The following is an 8,579-nucleotide window of genomic DNA, read 5'->3' as shown; positions in this document are numbered from 1 at the left end:
ATTCACATAATTAGTGATTAATTAGTTCCCCACACACATGTTTATTTAATTGAAAAAAATTGCTCCATCCACACAAACCACATCCACACAAGCTCCACCCACCCCACACAAGCTCCTCCCACACAAGCCCCGCCGACACAAGCTGTGCCCACCCACACAAACCCCGCCCACACAAGCCCCACCCACACAAGCCCCGCCCACCCACACAACTCCCCCTCTGTGCACCCCCACCTTTGTCCTACCACCCCCCTCATCCCACCCCCACACACACACAGGGAGGGAGGGAGGTGGGATGAGGGGGGTGGTGGGTTGTTGGGGGAGCGCACCTACCCTTTACATTTCCTTTATTCTTTTCTTGTAATTCAAAATCAGATAATTAAAAGCAAAGCAAATGTAATTAATCAAGATTGAAAATATTAAATATTCTTCTTTGGTTAAATTTTCATTTGCGAGAATGTATAATCTTTCCCAGCAGTCTGCTTCAGGTGTCTTGAGATTTTGAAACTCGGATACCATATTCTGTTTTGAAACAAAGAGTGGAAAACCATTAGAGCATATAAATATGATGAAATAATTAATAAAATAAACATTTACCTCCAGAAGATAGAGTGTTGTGTCAGATTCCTCCAGAAGATTAAGTTGTGTGTTTGAACTGGAACAAGTTGGAATTTCAACATCTTCCCATCCAAGGTTGCAAAATTCATTCGCTTCACAGCTCATGTATGATTCAGTTTTAATGCTGAAAATAAAAACAGGTATTCAAAAATTACCACCATGTAAAATAAAAGGATGTGTGGAAGAAGAACAGAAAGATACAGACAGAGACAAGAGACAGATAGACACACACACACACACACACACACACACACACACACACACACACACACACACACACACACACACACACACACACACACACACACACACACACAAACACACAAACACACACACACACACACACACACGCACATGCACACTCACACAAACGAAATTGTGTGCAAGACATTAACTCTTGTCTGAATGATCTGTTGATTCTGTGTTTGTGGTTCACAGATCAGAACGACCCCATTACACACACACACACACACACACACACACACACACACACACACACACACACACACACACACACACACACACACACACACACACGGATGATTTCTCACCTTTGACTCGATTCATTCAAGATCAAAGTGCGTGATTGAATTTCTTTCCATCCAAGAAAAATATCATTCACTTCTCTTCTGAACATTTGAATGTCTTTAAGAAAGTCGTTCATTTTTATCCACTCATCATGTAAATCAGATAATTCATTCTCTATCTCTGTTGTCAACGATGTTCTGATTTGGAAAAAGCAGTTGAAAAAACACATACAATAATTATTGGTTGTATTAGTGATTTAATTCTGTTTTAAACAACAAAAAATAAATTTAGATGAGAATCTCACCTCTCATCTTGTGTAAGCGATTGATCCGTAAGGTCGGAGTACTCGTCTACACATTCCATTCTGTGAATGAAACACACTCGGCACACAGCCTGGTTTAAATAAGCACGTAATGACGTAATGGGAGATTTTACAATGGTTTTTCACAAAAGGAAATGACTTGGTTTGGGCGAGGCAGCCTGACAAGCAGTCTGACTCATTTTCACTATACTTCTGTATTTTTTATTTATGAAACACTTCTGTATTTTATGAAACCGAATGGGGAATAGCTTTTTTCGATCGTGCTTGAAGAGATAAAGTGAATGTTGTAAGAAAGTTAATTTATAACCTGAAGTAGAACATGGGCAAATATTCAGTGGATCACTCTTTGAGTGGAATAAAAATATAAAAGGAAAGAAGTGTTTTAATCAGTAAGTCTCAATGGGTCAGAGATCAGTCTCCTCTTGTGGACTTTGGGGCCTGAAGTCAGAGAGTTCCCCCCATTCATTTGTATGGGAGGGGGAGGAAATGGGGAGAAAATCAATCTCCTATTTTGGGTTTTTGGGGGTTAATTCAGAGTTTTTCCCTTTTCCCCCATTCATTTGAATGGCTGCACAAGAAATCCCATTTATCCTCTACTTACAGGAATATTTTTCTGAACTCTTCACAATAAGAGCTGTGAATGAGGAGGACAGGAATGTGATGCTTGAACAGCTCCCTTCTCTGTCTGAAGACCAACAACAATTGTTTGAGCCTGGCATTTCTCTTGGAGAACTCACTACTGCGCTTCAGGATAGCAAGGATGGGAAAGCCCCTGGACTAGACGGCCGTCCGGCTGAATTTTATAAGGCTTTCTGGATAATTTTTTTGGCGATTTCCATTAGCGGAGATATTTTGATGTCATAACTTTTTTTCTAGGAGGAATTTTCCAAATCGGAGATGGTGACTGTCTGCGCAGGGTATTTTTACATATGTGTATATATATATATATATATATATATATATATATATATATATATATATATATATATATATATATATATATATATATATATATATATATATATATATATGCCAAGTTTCAGGAAGTTTTGATGAAAACTGTAGGCTGTGAAACAAAAAAGCTCAAATGAGCTAAGATTCTCGTCCTCTTCATGATGACGTCATAAAAACGAATATGACGTCATTGTGATGTATCCGGTTTGCGATAAATTATCTGTGCTAATGCCCTGCTTGATTCCCACAAATAAAATTCAAACAGCTTGCCTAGTTTCAGAGATAATGGTATAGGCGATTTCCATTAGCGGTGATATTATGACGTCAACTTTTTTTTCTCGGAAGAATTTCCAAAATCGGAGATGGCTACTGCCTGCGCGTGGGCTTTCTGCATATACATGGCAAGTTTCACGAAGATCCAATGAAAACTCTGGGTTGTGAAACTAAAAATGTCAAGAAATAGGAATGACGTCGTAAAAATTGATATGACGTCATTGTGATGTATCATATGTGCGGTAATTCATCTCTGCTAATGCCATGTTCGATTCCCACAAACAGAATTCAAAAAGCTTTCCTAGTTTCGGAGATAATTTTTTCGGCGATTTCCATTAGCGGAGGAGATATTTTGACGTCATAACTTTTTTCTCGGAGGAATTTTCCAAATCGGAGATGGTGACTGTCTGCAGAGGGTATTTTTACATATATATGTCAAGTTTCAGGAAGTTTTGATGAAAACTGTAGGCTGTGAAACAAAAAAGTCCACAAGAAGAAGATGAAGAACAACAACGTGAGTAAGACTTGGAGATCCTCCACGAGGATCCAAACATTGGTGTTCGTTCTGCTCGAATTGTGGAAAATGTCTTGAAAGCAGTAATTCAAACCTTTCATCGAGTAAACATCGGGTCGACTGGGGTGGATGAAGTGGTCGACTCACGTCTCTACTTCCCTGAACTTCAAATTGCCTCAAAAAAACAAGAGGGTGTGTTCTCCTCAAACATAGAGGAAATTGGTGTGTTTCATGTCATGGGGAAAACGGCTATCGACAACATATGTCTGGAAGGATGTATACCTGGTTTTACAAAACTGTTAAAAAATCGGTGGAATGAGATCTTCCCTGCTGGAGCTTTTTTAACTCCAGTGTGGAACAAAATGTATAGTTCTCCAACTCTTGGGCGAAATGGAGACCTGAATTGGAGACAAGCACATCAAGCCCTGGTCACACAGACATTACTCCATAAGTTTAATTCTTCTGTTCTCATTTTTCGTCCTTTTTGTGATTTAATTGAAAATGTGGCCCATGCTTTTATTGAATGTAAGAGATTGGTACCCCTCTTTCTCTTCTTTCAACAGCTTTTTTTATAAATCTAGTTTTTTCCTTTCCAGTCTTTATTTATGGAATCGAGGGGAATTATAAGAGTAAACCAGTCCTCTCGTTTTTGTCTTTTCTGTTGGGTATTGCTAAACTGGCAATTTATAAAACCAGGAAAGCAAAATTGAAGGAGCAAAATGTAAATGTGCTTTTAAGGTATGGTTTTGGCTCGAGTAAAAATGGAGCAGGCTTATCTTTTGAGCCTGGATATTGTGGGTGATTAGTGGTACACTGATGAGGTTTTGAGCTTCTTTTCGTGATGGAATCTGGTTTGTAAAAGTGTAAAGTACTTGCACTTCCTTTTGGCATATATGTATTATTCTGTGGTGTGTTTTGGCATGAACAGACACCCTTGTTTGTGTTGCTTTTGTTGAATTTATTTTTGCTGTAAAATCGTTTGGATTTGTTTTTATGGAGTGTGCTTTTTCTGGTGTGTTTTGAATTTTGATACTTTCATAATGAAAGTATGCAAAACTCTCTTCTCTCTCTCTCTCTCTCTCTCTCTCTCTCTCTCTCTCTCTCTCTCTCTCTCTCTCTCTCTCTCTCTCTCTCTCTCTCTCTCTTTATCTCTCTCTCTTTCTCTCTCTCTCTGTCTCTGTCTCTGTCTCTGTCTCTGTCTCTGTCTCTGTCTCTGTCTGTCTGTCTCTCTCTCTCTCTCTCTCTCTCTCTCTCTCTCTCTCTCTCTCTCTCTCTCTCTCTCTCTCTCTCTCTCTCTCGCCCCTTGCTGGCCGTTGGTATGTTGTGTTACTGTCATGGTGGCTGCTTGCTTCGTGTCGTGAGTACCTGTCCTCCGTTGTGCTGGTTTGTGTTCCCACGTTGCCCATTTCTTTCCTCTGTGTTCGTATTTTTTTCTTTGCACAGCTATTGTTCACTTGGCATGCACGTGCAATCGCAGGGGGCTATTACTCAGTCCCTGGTGGTACGTGTGGAGCCTGTGTTGCTTCTCCTTTCTCTCTTCTTATCATCTAAATGTTTTAGTTTTTATTTCTCTTTTTCCCTTTTCTCCTTGTTTTGTGTAATCTATTGAGCAAGAGAGAGAGAAAGAGAGCACACACGGTAGGTGGTGTTCGGGAATTTAGGTAATTTGGTCACAGGAAACATTTGGGCAGCCTGGCTCCCTGATTCGAAAATGGCCTGTGGGATGGCGCATAGCCATCGGGTTGGGGTGAGTTGCCTTCAGCAGCTGAAGACATGAAAAGGTTTTGTGACAGACAACGGGGCCTTTTGAACAGGCCCCGAAGACATCCGACCTTCAGCTGCGGGGGGCGCTCACCCTCAAAATACCGTTGACATTGCTATGTGCCTTTTTCCCACAGAGTTTATCAGTCTTGGGCCATGGCTTCGTGTAAACTTATAAGGTTAAGGTTAAGTTGAAGGTAAATTGTACATGAGTTTGCTCCCCCTGCATGTGTGTCTTAGCGCCGGCAATTTAGTTAAGTCGTCTGCATGAGTGAGTTTGTTTAGTTCGTTACTCAGCCCATAGGTTATTTACTTTTGGGACATGTATACACAAAATGTCGCACTCAGGGATCCGAAGGTAAATCGTACTCGGGAAACTTACACATGAAGGCACAAGAAAATTAGACGACTCGGGATGAGTCTGTAAAAAGGGGAGGGGGTAGTGTTACGGTTGTGGAAATTCACAGGACACCGTATAGGTCCTTAGATCAGTTATGGCGATAAGTCTGTGTTCAGATAGATTTCCCCACCGATGTTTAAAGGGATTTATTCGTGTAACCGGGCTGTGAATCTTCAGTTAGTCGTTTTTCTTTTGCTATCTTTATTTTGGACCAACCACATTTCAACCACCACAACCACCTTCACAACAACCACCTTCTCCACAACCACCTTCACAACAACCACCTTCTCCACAACCGCCTTCACCACAACCACCTTCACCACAACGACATCTCGCCATCTCCTAAACCACATCTCAACAACGAACTACATCCCCTCACCTTCATCTCCATTGTGCCGTCATCTTTGTGCCAGCCACGGCGAGTTCCCCACGAACGGCATCGCTGCCAACAGACGCAGGGTTCCCTGTTGGGGCAAGGGCCGATGATCTCTGCAACGTCCGCAGGAGTCGATGATTTCACCCACGTCTGCTCTCTCCGAACTTCGCATCAAAATCGGATCAAAAGATCGAAAGGAGCGGAGCCAGCGGGGGGTCAGAGGTGAGAGATCGGAGATCAAATCCTCGCCTCACGGACCCAATATAAGAGCGTGCACAGACGCCAAGTGTGGAGTTGTGTGGAGCCGCGTTGGGAGCTGGATCAGTCTGGAGTCTGCAGTCGGTGAGGAGCTGGAGAGAGCGGAGGAGACGGGAGCCTGGGGAGCAGCCTGCCGTGCCGAGCCGAACTGTGGGTCGCAGGGGAGAGGCCGGAGAGGAGTCGCCAACCAGCGGCATAATGGTCCGAAGGACGCTGAGGAACGGACGGGCTCTTAAGAGAGCATCAACTCTGAGAGAGCAAAGGCCCGTTCGTTCCTCTGAGGCGTTGTCTGTGGAGTATTGGCCTGCGGGGGCAGAGCACAATGCGGGGAGCGTTGTGGAGGCGTGGAGGAGTGGTTTTGGAGGTCACGTGCAGGCACGTGGAGGTCACGTGCCTGCAAGGGATATAGGTGTTCGCGCCGCCTGAGGCGTTGTGTAGTCTGTAGTAGTGTGCATCCGGACGGGCAATAAACAGTGTTCGACAATCCTCACGACTATCTGAGTCCCGCTGCCTTCCGGACATTACCCATTCGTTCCTCTGAGGCGTTGTCGACTAGGCCCGATCGAACGGGCCGGACGAGAGGCCTGGGCCGCACCGCGGTCACACCAGCTGCCGTGTGGACGGTACGCCGAGGAGAACCCAGCGAGTCGCTACGAAGGCGGCAGGTAACCAGCGTGGTCTCTCGGGGCTCCTACGGTCTCCCAAGCTCTGAGAAACATTAAAGGCTTACGAGCCCGGGCCTTTTCTTTTCTGGGGTTTTGCATGAACGTTGTGGCGCCATGTGTGGTGTCGTGGTAGAGGTGCTCCAAGGCAGACACGAGCGGGGGAACAGTTCAACCCTGCTTTATTGCACGAGCGAGAGCGTGAGCGTACGCTGCCCGTAACTCCCCTTTATGACGTACTCGATGCACTCTACAAGCCACACGACCTACAGGCCCCAGGCCACAACGGCTACAGCAACTACTACCACGCCTCAGGCGGCGCGCACTCCTGTATCCCGCGCAAGCACGTGACCACGCTAACCACTCCTCCACCACGCTCCCCCACATCATGCCCTGCCCCCTGCAGGCCCGCTACACCACACCATGTCTTGAAGTAGACCTGTTAAGTGCATGTGTGGAAATAAATTCAAATATTTTTCAAATTAAATCGAAATTTTTTTGAAAAAAAGTTGAAAAATTTTCTGGTTTTTTTTCTCTAACAAATTTTTTTTTTTGGGTTGGAAATCACTTAAATCATGTAGAAATGTAAAAACAAAAATTCAAATATTTTTTTTCAAAATGGCCGCCATAGCGGCCATATTGGACTTTGGACCGAGTCCAAAATCTAATGGCATGATCCTTGGACCACCACCTAATCCCCCCACCAAGTTTCGTCGAAATCCGTCCAGGAGTTTTTCCGTAATACTGTTCACAAACAAACAAACAAACAAATAAAATAAACCAATGTCACCCGCAGGGTAACCCGTATCTTGCCAAAAGGTGACCACGTGTGACTTCATTAAGGTCACACTGAGGTGAACAGATCTGCTATCCACCAGGAGCGACTCCTTGAGGAATATCTGCCTACGAGAGATTCCGATGAGAATCGTTCTACAGAGTAACCATGAAAAATATGCGTTTGCCTCATAACGTCACCAAATGACGTCATAATGTCTCAAGCTTGACATATCTAGAAAGCACTCATCGAGGTGTTCAATTTGAGGTTCTACACGATATGGTTCCTAAAACTTGAAAATTTGACCTTGGGGTCAAAATATTTCGACCTGAGGCGCTAACCATGAAGATCAAGGCCAATCGCCACCAAAAACTAATCAGCTGAGCGCCAGACCATATACTACATTCCCATAAAGTTTGGAGATGATTCGATTAAAATGACTCAAAAAATATGGGTTTCGGCGACCTCCATGATTTACCGCAAAGTGACCTTGACTTTTGACCTTGACCTTGACCTTTATGTGTGCTGAAGGGTATTGTAATAATACTACGATATGTGTACCCACAAGAGTTTCCGATGAGAATTGTGCTCTACAGAGTGATAGGTGAAAAATCCAATGATTACAGACAAACAAAAAACTTACCAAGTAACAGATCTTGCAAAAACTTCGTTTTGGCAAGATAACAAACAAACAGACAGGGGGTGAAAACAGAAACCTCCGTCCATCTTCGATGGCGGAGGTTAATTAGCCAATGTGATATTTGACACATACCAGCAATGCAGCTTGAAGGCTGAATCAAGGATTAGGCCTGGAAAAGGAACCAGTCGAAGAGTTATTGGGAGCAGCAGAGTCCCATCCAACTGGAAAAGTTTCTTGAGATATGACACCAACAAGACCGAGCTGTTCCACTTCCGAGCTGACAGAATATCAGTCACAGAAACAACAAACCCAATCATTGTGACAATGGGAGAAGATTCAATCAGCAACCAGGTGATGCCTCTACATGAAGTAGCTCCATGCACACATGAAGAGGCAGATACCCACATTTTTGTGCATGCTGGACATGCTGCAGTGCAGGGAAATGAGTCACTTATTATCAAAGCAAATGATACTGATGTTGTCATTGCCATCTCTGTAATG

At 43.7% G+C, this 8,579-nt stretch overlaps 1 long non-coding RNA gene across 2 annotated transcripts; it reads right to left on the bottom strand.

The window, feature by feature from the left end:
- Positions 1–226: 226 nt before the first annotated feature.
- Positions 227–1,543, bottom strand: LOC147011204 (uncharacterized). Of its 2 annotated transcripts, XR_015052337.1 has the most exons (4): positions 1,448–1,543; positions 1,167–1,340; positions 595–739; positions 230–519 (listed from the first exon to the last, which is right to left on the bottom strand). It is a non-coding gene; the product is annotated as an uncharacterized LOC147011204 (long non-coding RNA). The 2 variants fall into 2 exon arrangements; XR_015052336.1 differs by having other exon boundaries at positions 227–739.
- Positions 1,544–8,579: the final 7,036 nt, after the last annotated feature.

This window comes from Eptatretus burgeri, chromosome 16, assembly GCF_056783735.1.
Source record: "Eptatretus burgeri isolate ZD-2024b chromosome 16, Ebu_testis_v1, whole genome shotgun sequence".
Classification (NCBI taxonomy): domain Eukaryota; kingdom Metazoa; phylum Chordata; class Myxini; order Myxiniformes; family Myxinidae; genus Eptatretus; species Eptatretus burgeri.
Note: the sequence above shows the minus strand (reverse complement) of the source record. Positions and strands in the feature narration are given on the sequence as shown.